The sequence below is a fragment of the Ornithorhynchus anatinus genome, chromosome X5, assembly GCF_004115215.2.
Source record: "Ornithorhynchus anatinus isolate Pmale09 chromosome X5, mOrnAna1.pri.v4, whole genome shotgun sequence".
NCBI lineage: Eukaryota > Metazoa > Chordata > Mammalia > Monotremata > Ornithorhynchidae > Ornithorhynchus > Ornithorhynchus anatinus.
In genome coordinates, this window is record NC_041753.1 from 46,302,448 (window position 1) to 46,317,224 (window position 14,777).

The 14,777-nt window shown below is 41.9% G+C and overlaps 1 long non-coding RNA gene across 1 annotated transcript in view; it reads left to right on the forward strand.

Annotated features, from left to right (window-relative positions):
• Positions 1-309: 309 nt before the first annotated feature.
• LOC120638175 overlaps positions 310-14,777 on the forward strand; it is a 57,025-nt gene continuing 42,557 nt past the window's right edge. Inside the window, exon 1 of the long non-coding RNA XR_005659689.1 lies at positions 310-606. This is a non-coding gene — a long non-coding RNA (uncharacterized LOC120638175). The remainder of the gene's footprint in view (positions 607-14,777) is intronic.

The window sequence follows — 14,777 nt, forward strand, 5'->3', positions numbered from 1 at the left end:
TGTTCCTACTTTCCCCTGTTGGGGCAATTTTTCTTCCTCTGTTCCAGACCTCAAACTCAGTCCCTTCCTCTCCAGTAGTTTTTTTTTAAGCCAGGAAGCCCCCAAGCCCTTGCTGCTAGCCAGAGGGGGCCAGTAGAATGTTCCCAGGATCTTCTGGATGGGCTGATGGCTGGATCATGCTCTGCCTCTTTTCCCCAAAGAGCAGGCAGCTGGCTAAATTGTACCCAGCTGTGTTCCTCTCTCTCTTCTCCATCAGCTCCAACCTCCCCATAGCCACATGCGTCCTGCTCCAATCTCTCAACAGCAGTTCCCAGAGTAGCTGTGGCTGCTGTGACTGCTCCTGAAGCCCCAGGTCATCCAGAATGCCAAGCTGGTACGGCTGGCTGACATCCGTGTGCTCCCCCTCACCCACATGGAGGCCATATTATCTCTACTGCAGCTGTCTCTGCCTTCAGGGCGAACTACGCCTGATCTCCATGGTGATGAGTTGGGGTGCTCTACTGGAGACAGCATTATGGGTGGTCCTAGCCCGTCAGAGAGCAGCACAAAGAACCCAGGTGCAACGAGTGAAGGTTGGGAGTTGGGAGCACAGCCAGCGGGACACAGGTAAGGACCTCCTGGAAGTTCCAGGAGCAGCAGCAACAGCCAAAGCAGGCCCTTTGAGATGGTGGAGGTTGGGCACTTGCCAGAGGATAGATGATCATAACCAACAGAGTTGGGACAGAGTTGGGACATAGTTGGGTCATGCCAAGCTAGGGCCCTGCCATTTGGGGCAAAGAGGATGGGCCAGGACTGAGTATCTGGCCATCAGGATACCCATAACATGCACCTGCCCTTTTGCTGGCTGCAGTGGTGGAATGTGGCTTCTGTTGGAGTCCCTGCTTTTCAAAATGATGTGGGGTAGGGGAGGCTGGAGAGATAGAAGTGAAAGACCCCATGTTTGGGGTGCACAGGGGTCATTTGCAGAGGGTCATAAGAAGGGGAAGTGGGCAAGGAGGAATGATCTTCTATGTCATTTTTCCTCACCTGTAAAACTCGGTGGTCATTGCGGGACTGGTTCTGGAATGGAAGCTAATTATATAAAAGTCTATGGAAAAGTCTGCCCCATGATACAATCGTTTATTATTTAGCCACTTTCTCAAAGCATCAGAGAGCTCACCTTCTCCAAGAGGCCTTCCCATACTGAGCTACCTCTTTTCTCTCTGCTCCCCCTCCGCCATCTGCTCCCTCCCCCTTCCCCCCTTCACCTCCCCTCAGCTAAGCCCCCTTTCCCTCTGCTCCTCCCCCTCTCCCTCCCCCCCCGCCCAGCACTGTGCTCATTTGTATATATTTTTATTACCCTATCTATTTTGTTAATGAGGTTTACATCCCCTTGATTGTATTTATCGTGATTATGTTGTCTTGTTTTTGTCCATCTGTCTCCCTTGATTAAACTGTGAGCCCTTCATTGGGCAGGGATTGTCTCTATTTCCAAATTGTACATTCCAAGCGCTCAGTACAGTGCTCTGTATATAGTAAGCACTCTAAATACTATTGAATGAATATTTGGGCTATAGCCTATAATAGCATATATTGAGTGCTCACTAGGGAGATGCAAAACAAACAACTGACATGGTCCTCTGTCCACAAGGAGCTTATACTCTAATGGGGGATACAGACAAAAAAAATTTACAACTAAGGAAAACAAAATAACTGAATGTACAAATGAATAAACATAGATATATAAAGTGCCAAGGATGAGTATAAAGAAGTACAGAAGTGCTAGAGAGGGCTAAAGGGTTGAGATCGCTTGAGGTGCTGGGAATTATTTATGGAAGACTTGTTGGAGAAGGTAGGTTTGCAGGTAGGCTTTGAATGTAGGAGGAGCTGTGGCCTGTCGATTTGGGGGAGCGTCCTAAGCTGGGAGGTGATGGGGGAGTCTAGAGCTTGTGCAAGGGGATAGGGACTGGGGGAGTCTAGAGCAAGGTAAGGTTAGACAGTCCATTTCAGAAGGAAGGAAGAGAGCAAGTTGAGGGATAACAGGTGAAGAGAGGAGATATGTAAAGTGGAGGGCATTGAATCTGGTTGTGAGGAATTTTTGATTGTGACGGGACATGGGAAGTCAAAGGAGGTTTGGAGGAGTGAAGTGATGTGTGCCGAGTGATTCTTCAAGATCTGCACGCAGTATATAGTATCATTGGGAAGGGGAAGAGGCTGGAGGCAGGAAGACCAGGGAGTAGGCTCATGCAACAATCCAGGTGTGATATGACATAGGTTTGTATCAGCATGGGTGTTAGGGTGGAGTGGAAAGGGCAGAAGATCTGTGAAAATTTAGAAGGCTTACTCTGTGTTCCCTTTCTGTCATACCACAAATCTCTCATCTTCTGTGCTCCACTTGGGTCTGAAACCACATTGAGATTCAAATAGTGTACTGTTGGTTATATTGTTCCCTAGCCTGTTCAGAAAGATTTTGGCAGGACCCACTAATCCAGTCAACAAGGAAACAAAAGGCTCTCCCACATCTTTTGTGGGGAAGAAAGCGATTCATAAAAATTTACAGTTTTAGGTGGAAGCTAAATAAAACATTAAAATTCCAATCAAAAATCAGGAAATTCATGGAAACTCTTCTGGGGGTTGGCCTGGATCATAGTTCTAGTAACAGCTAGGACACCACTGTCTTTGTGCTACCCTTATAAAAATGCCAAATGACAAACTTTTCCCAGATTGGCCTTTCAATCCACACCACTCTGCTGCTAAATTTCAATCAATTAGTGGTATTTATTGTGTTCCCAGCAAGTGGAGAGCATTGTACTCAGCCCTTGGGAGACTACATAAGGTAGAAGAGATAATCCTTGCCCACAAGGAATTTCCAGTTCAACAGGAGAGACAGACATAAGATCATTTAGAAATAGGGGGACGAAGTGCTCAAGAAGTAGAGTGGGTAAATGGATATGTTCAAAAGTGCAATAAGGAGTTGGGGATGCAAAAGTGCTAAGGTGATAGTTGGGAGAATGTCAAATGGGAAGAAGCAAAATTAATAAGGAAAAGCCTTCTGGAGGAGGGGGAATTGCAGAGGGCTTTGAAGATGGGGAGAGTTGTGGCCTGGTGAATTTGGGGGGAGAGGAAGCTCTAGGTGGAAAGAAGGGGATGAGTCAGGGATTGGAGATGAGACCATCAAGAATGAGGCACTGTGAGATGGTGATTTGGGGAAGAATGGAGAGTGTGCAGTGGAGTGTAATAGAAGAGAGAGTGTAAATAATAATAATAAAAAAAGTTTGACCTTACCTCATGGAGATAGGGCACAGTGACAGAAGCCCTAATCCTGAATTATTAGAACTCTGTTCTTTTCAGCAGTTGTCCCACAGCTAGGCCATGTAACAATTTAGATTCAAAGATGAATGAGTCAATCTCTATTGATGGATGTTCCGTGTTGCCAAAGATAGGTGTTCCTAATCCCAGTGTTAGGCTGGATTCCCTCTCTCTGGAAATTTTAGACTTTGGAATGGTAAAAAAAGATACAGAGATACCAATAGTCCACTCCTTGGAGCAGTCCAATTCAGATTAGTTATTAGCCACGAATGTCCAGTTGAAATGAATAGAGAAATTCCACATGTCATTATTGAACAGGATAGTTCAAGTGACCGGAACACTAAGAAAGCCAATGGAGAAATTGCCAGCTCCACCTGTTGAAGGCAAAGTAAAAATAGCAATGATTTTTGCTCGATTGTATAATTATGAAGGGGCTAATGAGGAGAGAGGGCATTGGGGTATAAAGGAAACTAGATTCAGCTAGGGTTTTTATGTTATTGCTTCTGGCATTACTGAGGATGTTTCAATTTGAGTTTGAAGAAGCCACAGAGTGGTATTATATCTCCAAAATCAGTTACATTACCTCTCCTAGAAAAGATGTTAAATTCCCTTTTTATGCTCAGGAAAGGGCTAATGTGCTCCCAGTACTGTATAGATAAGAACAAAATCCCTTTGTTTCTCTACCCTACTATTTTCCGTTGTGTCTGGCTGGAGGAAAGAATGAAGGACAGTTCAAAAGCCTGTACTGCCTTTGATCCGGGGCATTTCCTTTCCTAGCCGTCTATGGAGTAAAAATACACATTTTGGCATTTTTACAGACTGGGAATGGGCAATGACAGTACCTCTGGCTTGCCCCTCATTTCACACCCTAGAGATGCCATATAGGGTGTCAACAAGCATTCAGTACAATGCTCTGGCATAGTGGATAGAGCATGGTCCTGGGAGTGAGAAGGACCTGTGTTTGAATTTTGGATCCACTGCTTGTCTGCTGTTTGACCTTGGGCAAGTCACTTAACTTCTCTGGTCCTGTTAACTCATCTGAAAAAATGGGGATTAGGATTGTGAATCCCTGTGGGACAGGGACTCTGTCCATCCTAATTAGCTTGTATCTATCCCAGTGCTCAGTACGGTGTCTGGAACATAATGCTTAACAAATACTATTAAAAAAACTAAGTGCTCAGTAAATACCATTGATAATGAGAAGGAAGAAGGGCAGAGCTGGAGATCATGTGTAAGAGTTCAAACGTGGACAGTTGTCTTTGTGGACTAAAGGGAGATGTAGTATGTATGATTGTTACATTTGGAATGCAGACCGTTACCACCACTCTTGCTGGTAGCTACAGGCTCCTCAGCTAAGGAAACCCTAAATGTGGAGTGGGAAGAGTGGGGTGAGAGAGAAGAAAAACAGAGAGTACAGGTCATGACCACCCTCGTTCTGCCCCAACCCATATTTCTGTGAGACAATGTCTCTAAAAACCTTTACAGGATAGTTATTTGTTTATAAAAATTAAATTTGTCTTACTCTTTTGTTGTTGAGATGTTGCCAATTAGGGTAGAACTTCATTACCCATAGACAATTTCTAGTTTTCTTTCTTTTCTCAGAGCAAACCCCAAAGAACCGTTATTATCTGCCACTGATCTTTACCCTTAGGTTTCTCTTTTCAAGACTCTTCCTCCTTGTAAGTCTGTGTTTTTAGTACAACCACTCTGCTCCTTCTAAAATCTGCTTGTCTGCTTCTAAAATTTGTTTTCCTCTCATTCTTTCTTTGTTTAGTGTATTTCTATGCTCTTTTTCTCTTTGATCATACAGACAACATTCATTTCTGCTCCAGGACATTCTGATTTGCTTAGGCTTTTCCAGGCTAATTTCCCCCCCTCTAAGAACATGGGATGGAGTTTTCTCACCTCTAATGGAAGAGAAGAAAAAAGACCCAGAGTTGGTATTTAATAGAAGTCAGCAGTCATTCATAGAAAAGCAAACACTAAGCACTCAGTATATACCATTAATTTATTAGTGCAATCATCCAGTCCTCCTTCAGTGAGATGGTCACAAATTTTGCCTCCTGATTTCACCGCCTAGCAGAAGGTCAACAGTTAATTCCATCTTTGGTTGAGACAGAGATCAGAACTTTGGGGAACTCAATGCTGAGTGAAGCTGCCATGACAAAGGAAGGTAAATTACAGCAATAGGTGAGCCCGGTCACTGCTGCTGCCTCTCCACAATTCCTTCCACTAGCTCCAACATTTTCTGTTCCTCCAAAGCTCACCTAACTGTACCTCACTCTTGACTAGCTCACCTCCATCCCCTCACTCAGGCTTTTCCCCCAGCCTGAACTCTCTCTTCCACCATATCCAATGGACTCCTCATCTATAAAGTCTTGAGAAATTCCCACCTCCTCCAGGAAGTACTTCCCCAATCAATTCACAACATCCTAGTCATGTCAACATAACTTTATCCCAATCTCTAGCACATATGACTATATACACTGGTATTTTCATTTGTAAATTTCATTATTTATTCAAGCATTTCATTGATACACTTGAACTATTTCCCAATATGTGCCCTTGTTTTTCCTGCTGCTTATGTTATTTGTAAATAAATATAGACTGTGAAAGTTGTGAGAGCAGAGTATGGGTGTCTTGTTTCTGGTGTATTCTCCCAAGTGCTTAGTACAGTGCTTCACACTCATTAGACACTCAATAAAGATCACTGATGATCAAGTGATGGTTAGTTCTGTCCATGGATTCTAAAACAAGCAGCCTAATAAGAAATTGCCAGTGTTGACTTAATTTATCTCTACCTGCTACTGACTGTGAGTATGTAGATTTGCATAAGTGTTTATGTGTGAGTGAGTTTTTGTGTGGGTGTGGATGGGTTTGCCTGTGTTGCTTGTGGCCACCCCTATTAGTCTATCTTTGTCTCTCGCTGGCCTGAATCTTCCTTTACTGTCTTCTACTTCCCTCTCCCTTGCCTTTTTCTCCACTCCAACCTCCTTGGACACCTGCCCTCACTTCCTGAAAGTCAGGTCCCATCCTACTTTGAGTTCCAGAAAGCCTGGACAGTTTAGAAAATGCTAAGAAAAATATTAAGATGAGGAAGGAATTTTTTTTTTTAAAGATTCACCCTGACTTTTTGTAACTACCAAGCATCTGTTTAGAGCACCCCAGCCTCAATATCTGGGCCATACCCATGAGCAGTCTTATTCTCTGGGGCTTATTGGAGTTCTCAGCCAGGCTTTAACTCAATCGTCAACATTTTTAAGAATGTTTTAATGTAGTCCATAAAACACTAGCCCTTTCTCAATGGAAAGAGGAAGGGCTTGGGAGTGAGAGGTCATAGGTTCCAATCCTGGCTCTACCACTTGTCAGCTATATGACTTTGGGCAAGTGACTTAACTTCTCTGTGCCTCAGTTTCCTGATCTGTAAAATGGAGATTGACTGTGAGCCCCATGAGAGACAACCTGATTACCTTGTATCCCCCCCAGCGCTTAGAACAATGTTTGGCACATAGTAAGCGCATAACAAATACCATTATTATTATTCTTCACCACACATCTTGGTTCTTGATTCGCCTGAATTACAAATCTAAAATTGGGCAAATGAAATGTCTAAATAAAAGAATGAGCTGGAACCTCAAGCCAAATAACATTATTAAATGTAACTAGCTTGTAATTCCTGGAAAAAAAAAAGAAAAACTTCCACCCTATAGTCCTTTAGGCAGTGGCCTATCTTGTGAGTCCTAGGATGCTTCTCACCTGAGGTAGCTTAAATTGAAGTGCGGCCCAAAGGCAAAAGCAGGCCGAGGCAACAGAGCCAGGCTACTGAGAATTTCTGGCCTATGGGGAAGAGAGTGGGATGTGAAAAGTGGGTTGCCAAAGTCAAGGAGAAAGGAGATGAGTATCTGGGGAAAACTAGAGTGGCAGGCTCTAAGTTGGGCTGGCTAGGCAGAATCTGGAAATCGATTAAGGTCAGGAGAAAAGAAAGGAAATAGGAAGGGATGAGAGATACAGTGGAGTAGACAATTTAAATGTAGACAGATGGCTTTGAGGTGCACCCCTCAATTATTTGGTTGAACCAGCCCTACAGCACTTAGGTATATATCGATGGTTGTAGTTTAATGTCTGTCCTCCCCTCTGTGTAAGCTCCCTGTGGGCAGGGATCATGTCTACTCCATTGAACGGTACTCTCTTAAGTGCTTAGTATAGTGCTCTGCACATAGTAACCATAATCAATACCACTGATTGATTGAGCTATAGAACAATTTAGAATCACTCTTCCCTCCTTGCTTGGACCAGTGTTCTTTCTGCATCCTCCACACAAAGCCAGAACCTTTAACCCAACCTGTCACGTTTAGAGAGGTGGTTAACAGTGTGTCACTTAAGAATCACTCTACCTATCCTTAAATGGTAATATACTCAGAAGAAGAGAATCACATCCAATTCAGCTTTTTCGGCAAGTTCAGAATTTGCATTGTTAAAATGCCTTCAAAATTCTCTAAAGGTATCTCATTTCTCACTCTTCCTGTCTTCATCCTAAGCAGACTCTACACCCTTCCCGCAGGTTGTACTCACAGAGCAGGCCGTAATAGCAAGCTTCCATGCCCTGGCTGGCTTTTGGCAGAGTGGGGCAATTTTGGTGCCAAATCCTTTTTCAAGGTCTTCATAGGTTTATCCTTACATGCACCTAAATAATGTGTGGCATTTTGTCTGTTCAGAGTAGTGGTTCATTGTCTTTGTCCCCTTATTGTTGTTTAACTAAAGGATGTCTACATCTGGAAGATCAGAAACCCCCAATTTTTTTTTCTCCTTCTGAAAAAATATCATACTCTGTGTGTGTGTGTGTGTGTGTGTGTGCGTGTGGGGAGAGGCATGTTAGTAATAAGAGAAGGAAATGATGGGGTCAGCTGGGGCTGTCAGAGACAGTCCAGATGAAATTTAAATAGGGAATTGTGGTGATGGTTTTTGAGGAAACTGGGTGATGTGAGTTTCGAAACATACGGTCTGTAATCTGGGCTTGGCTGAAACATACCAAAAAGCTGAGGTCAGACCTGCAAGGTTCACTTCTTCTAAACAGAAAACAAGTAAATGTTGAAGGCTCTTTCTTTCTGTTTAATAAAGTGCACCAAATGATTGCTTTAGGGAACACAGATCTTTTGTGAAAAGAAACCTAACACTTTTTAAACCTGAAAATATATGTGCAGGCTGGATGTTTATATGTATAGATGAATGATCTTATGTACATGCAAAGATTATTAATATTTGCATTCACACTAGTACTATAATAATTATCTAGCTAAGTCATTTGATCTCAAAAGAACTGGCAGACAAAGAAGGAAAAACTGGGAATGGTCCGGTCTGTGAGAATACTCCCAAAGGACAATATTCACAACAACAGGAAAAATCACACACAAAAAAAACCCTGTAATACTGAGATTTGGGGTCATGCCCAGCAGCATCTTTAGATTTTTTTTTTCAGTTCTAGAACCTAAATTTTTCTCCAGCCAAGTTTTATTTATATGTGCAAAAATAGATTGACAGCTTTAAATGCAGGGTAGGTGAATGTCAGATTCTTGGCAACTGGTTGATACTGCAGCTCTTGGGTGGAGAGAGAAAGAGACAGAGAGAGAGAAAGGAGTTCTGAAAAGACCTCGACACTACAAAAATTCCATTCCCTTCCCATTACAAGGAGCACATTTTATTATATCTGTGTAGGGTTTGAGTGGTGTATTTATCTAAGTGCCCCACATTATAGAATATTGATGTATTTATATAAATTGCCAAAGGTAAAAATAAAACATAAAATGAGTTTGTGTTCTTTTGTTTTGCTTTTTCTGAAACACAGATTGCGGTAATTGTCTCTAGGGTGTCACAAGGCTTTTCTTTCATTCTGAAGGCAATTTTTGGAATCATGTTCCTGTTAACTTGGTTTAACAAATAAGAGTTGTTTAGCAAAACTGCACAGTGTGCTTTACTCAAATATTTGTGGAATATTTTAGCACTCTACATTTCACTGTAACCGGGTTTTGAGTTTTGTTTTTCTTTTTTGATAAAAGGCAAATGTCGGAAAGAGAGGGATCTATAAACTCTGTCACCAAGGCATATGTGTGTGAATGCATCTGCCAATTTTGATATTATACTTCTCTGCAATATAGTGAAAAGATGCCTTTCTTAAATAACGCCCCCTTTCCCCTCCCCAAATAAAAAGAGCAAATAATGTTTGGAGGCATTTAGCCCAGTACAGTTTACCCTGGCACGAACTGCAGACTAATGACGGAATAATAACATTTGGCATTCAAAGAGCCATAGAGCTGTGACCACAATGCTGTGACTGTGGCGGGTGCACTTTATACATTTCCTTGTGCTTTAGTCAGGACAAAGAACTTTGGACCAGAGGGAAAGTAGAGAGATGGGTAAAAAACAGAGAATGCACTCAAGTTTGTTATAATATAAATGCACATACACATTGATACAGATGTTATTCATTGGCAAATGCTGCCACATAATTATGCTGTATACTTCATAATATTTTAATGAGCTTTTACTCTAAATAGCAACAATAAGAAGCTCTTAGGGAGAAGTTGCTTTTTTAATACTTGAAAAGAAATCACATAAGAGGTTATGTAAAATGGCAGAAAAAGACAGGTCTGAGCCCAATAAATTGAATTGCATCTAATATATGGTTTCTGAGGTAATTTTTTTTATCAGTTCATTCATGCTAGAGAAAAAACAAAACACAAAGGGTTATAGCGTAATTCTGGTTGATTTTTTTTTCTTTTTAAGAAAAAAATCCTTAAGTGGAACTGTTGCAACAATGCTGTTAATATATTGTGCCAATTAAAGTCCTGAAATAAATAACAAACCACTTAATATGTGTTGTAAATGTCATGCTGATTTAAGCATTGTTACGCATAGATTACATCTCTTCAGGGGATGGATGGCTAAGCACTCAATGGAGGCTCTCGCTTGTTGTTTTTTCTGTTGTTCTTTTGACTTTGGCAGGGTGAATTCCAGTGAAGAGGAATAGAAGTCTGATAACTGCATTAGTGGCCAGCATTTTACTATTAACGTTCCCTTCAAGGAAAAGAATGTGTGTTTTAAGTGCCCCAGAACTACACACGCAAACTGGGTAAAAGAAGGGGAAAAAAATCCTCCTTGACCTCACAAAGGCTTATTTTAGCAGGCAACTTTCGGTATTTTGGTATTTGCATATGGCATTTCCTTTTGGTGTTGCCGGGGGAGGGGAGGGGGGAGGAGGAAGGGGACGGGACTATAAAATCAAGGGCTTTCCAGAACTCTATTCAGATCAACAAGAAACAAGCAAACAGGTCCTGACCACAGGGTGAAAAAGATATGATTTGATTTGGGGATTTCCCTCCCTCACCTGAAAATCCTAAAGTGTCCTGAATTAGAAGCCTAGGATTACTGCTGAAATATCTTGCAAACGTATGCCCAACATTTACTATCCAATATAGTCAGGAAGATGATCAGAAGCCTTGCATAACTTGGTCACATCTAATGACTCAATTTTCTTGCTGGCTTAAATTACTGACCTAAAAACTTGGGGAATAAGCCTGGCTTTTTTTTAAAAAAAAAAAGGTAGTCTAAAGTTAGAGCCATTAGTTGGGTTTTAATTACATTTTGGGAATGGCTTGAGTGTTTCTCTGCATCCTAGTTTCTAATTATAAAAATAAATGCATCTCACAACAGGAAAAATTCCAAGTTCAAAAGGAAAAAATTGCTGATGAGCAAAAGGAAAACAGAGATGGGGAAGGGGGTGAGTGAGGGGAGAAGTACACAAGAAAAAGGGGCATGAATGAAAATCATTCAGTAGCATCGTTTCAGAGATTTTAGTGGAGTTTCTTCTACCCCATCCAATGTGCGGCAGTGACACAGCATGAAATAAGGTGAGGCCACACACAGCTGGCCATCACCATATCTTAATGCAGCACTTGGGTTCCATGGGCTTGATTTCATACAATAGCAGAAAACTGCAGCCTACCAGTCAGGTTCTGCAGTTGCAAAGTTGTTAAGGGAGCAGATCACCAAACTGACCTTGGAGTTGTGCAGCTTCTCTCTCTGGACAAGAGGTCTCCTCAGCTCCCTCGGGCACTTTAATCTCATCCATAAACTAAATTAATAATAATTTTAAAAAAACAAGCACAGGTGCACAGAACACTCCCCGAGGAGCTTTAAGTTGCATTTGCAGTTTCTGTTGAAACACTCTTTTCCCTTACTACTATCCTGTGCACAAGCAAAAACCCTTCTGAATGGAAGTCTGTGTAAAGAAAAGCAACGACTCCCTAAACACCAGCACCAATTACTTACAGTGATAAATTTTGAAAGGGCTGATTTCACTCCCACTTAAGTTATACGTATTGTACCTCAAATAGTGGAGGCCAGGAAAAAGTCTGACCAATGCTGAGAAATGAGTGGCTAATAAAAATCTAGAATACCTACTCTCTCTCTCTTACTAACATGGACTTCAAAATCTGCAGCCCCCAAAGATGCTGCCGATACTGGCTTTCTACTTCACCCTTCCCTTAAATTTTCCCTTGGCATCTCTTTTCATGTAAGACTCTGACTCTCAAAGTGCACTTTGGAATCCAATTTTTTCCCAGAGAGTTTTCCCTCTATTTTAATAACGGGATTCATTGATTGATTATTGAAAACTGAGGCACTGGACTATATCTCCCAGTTTATTTAGTTGAGGCTGGGAGCAAAATTCAGCACTGCAGATTTTTGGTTCCTTATTGGCCTAGATACGTGAGGCAGAGACACTTTCTGGGTGGGAGGATGAAGATTTATAGTAGGAGGACTTGTCCTTGGGAGGATTCAGTCTTGTAAGAAATGACAGTTCTTGGGCAAAATAGTATAATGGCAGTGATGTAGAAATTGATGATATACTGCAATATTTTGCCAATTCAAACTGGGACAGTTGTATGAGATGATATGCCTTCAGCATAAAAAGCAGTGCAATCTTACCCCCAAACATGCCATTGCATCAAAGGGCTGAGACTAAGCGAAATGTGTTTACTGACAAATTAACCAAAAAAATGCCAGAGTTACACTGAGCAATCTCTGAGGTATAGTGGAAATGGTGTCTGTTTCCAGTAAATCTCTACATGTAAGGAATTTTAATCTCTTTAATTTACAGTAATTAGTATTGTGGTACTTGTTAAGCACTTACTCTGTGGCAAGCACTGTACTAAACTCTGGAGTAATCTGGTTGGACACAGTCCCCATCCTACATAGGGCTCGCAGTCTAAGTAGGAAAGAGTAGGATTTAATCCCTAATTTTACAGAGGAGGAAACTGGGGCCCAGAAAAGTTAAATGACTTTCCCAAGGTCACACAGAAAACAAATGTCAGAGCTGGGATTAGAACCTAGGTCCTCTGACTCTTTCCACTAGGCCATACTACTTTAGTGGGTTCTCTTCTCTTCTCTTTGTTTTTCTCACCCTTATAACTATCTCCCCTGTCCTTATACTTATTTCTGAAGCTCTCCTAAGGCCTGGATTCCCAGGTGCTCCTATAGCCAGGAGGAAGATGGTGACTAGAAAATAGGAAAGTGGGGATAGGAGAATGCTTACTATCTCACAAAAAGATGGAAACAGAGCCTGGGTTGGTCTCTAATAAACTGGTGCAATTTCCAGAGCACAGATCATTGAAATTTAGAGGGACCCTACAAATGCCCAAGCTAAGTGATTGAAACCCAAATAACAACTCCAATTCCATATTAACTAGGGTTAGTTTTGAAAGCCCTGCAAATATTCACTTCATCTCTGTAGCCCCCTGAAAAAAGATATATAGCATTACAGTCCACTGTGGCCAGAACACCATTGGCCAGTCATTGCACTATATAGTGTCTTTTCAGCTGAAGTCTTCCTCAATATCTAAGTTCTTCACTGTGGCTAGACCTATGCTAGGAAAGAGGACTGAAGGGGACAGATTTAGGTAGTGAAGCCAAAGAAACCTCAATTTTGCAGCAATTATCTGGCAACCTAAAGACCAGTCAGAGTGCGTAGCAAGGGGGCTTGGGAGTAATTGAGTGCTCCCTGGAGCACCTGCCATCTGGGTGTGTCCTCCAAGTTTCCCCCTGGTTCCCTGGGTACATGTCCCTTTATAGCAGTGAGGGTATATTTGGGTGCAGTGTCCCTATGCTTTCATACTGCCCCCAAGCATGAAGAGACTAAAGGATTGTATGAGTTTGTAAGGCAATTTTAAGGCCCCCTGAAGGTCTCTTGTGTCACTTACAGTTATGCATGGGCCTATTTTCTTCACAATATTTGCCTCAGAGTCCTAATGTGACACAGAAGTCAGAAGATGTGACCTGGAGTAAAGTAAGCATACAACTCCTGTACTTAGCAACCTTAGCTCACAGTCATCCAAAACCCAAGAGTACACGTCTGGTCTGGCCTGACATCCAGGAAAGGCCACTCCTGTGGAGATCCCAGGAGCCCAGCTATAAACAGATATTTTGTCTGCCCCTCCTCTTTCAATATCCCACCCCTTCCCATGAACCAGCACCTCCCAAAAATCATGCTGCCCAAAGATGATGAATGACAGTTCCAGAAGTTTTTCAAGATAAGGTTTGTGGAAAGAGAAAAATATCCTATCTCTACTGTTCACTTCTGACTGGGCTTCAGCTTTATGACCAGTGTACAATTCAGCCCTGTACAAAGGAGAAGCCAAGAAGTTGTGCCTGAAAAAAAATCTGCCCTGCACAAAGCATGGATATGAGAGACAATACATATGAGGAATTGGCTGTAATTATTTTGTGGCTATTGTTCAAACTAAGGTTATTTGGCTCTGGGCTGTCCCTTTCACCTATAAAGGTTACCCACATGCTTACAAACCTCCATGCTGGCAGACAGGTAAGAGTTAGTTTTCCCAACCATTCATCACAAATTCATGCAATTCCTTAGCCCTGCCCACTGCTGGAGGGGATGGAGGGGATGTTACAAAATGCCATATAAAGTTCTGTTCAATATTCTTTAAAACTTGAGCTTTTTCTAGTACAGTCATGTCAAAGGGAAACTCCCTGTGCCCAAATTTCAGATTCTTCTTTTGTAAACATTTCTGAATATAGCCCCCCCACCCCCACCCCACGGCCCACCCACAAAGGAATGGCCACCACACAGAGTGGTACAATTTTTAGGCCAAATTTTCATTCTTAACCTAAGACATATTTTGGCCATTGCAAATTTCAGCTTATGATTCACTTCTCATGGAACTTCTGCTGGTTCTTCCACTCAGTTTCCCAGTTGACTAATCACACCTATAATCAGTTTGTCCTTTATTTTGAGACTGTGAGCAGTCACTTTTGAGTGCTCTTGGTCATCAGAAGGTACAATTAATTGCACACACAAACAGCAGCTGATAACTTTTCTAAGGTCCAACATATTCTGTGCTAACAAAAGGAGACTGGTATACACTGTCTCAACTGATCCCTTTGTGGAGCGATTCTGCAAAATCAGTAAGACTATCTTA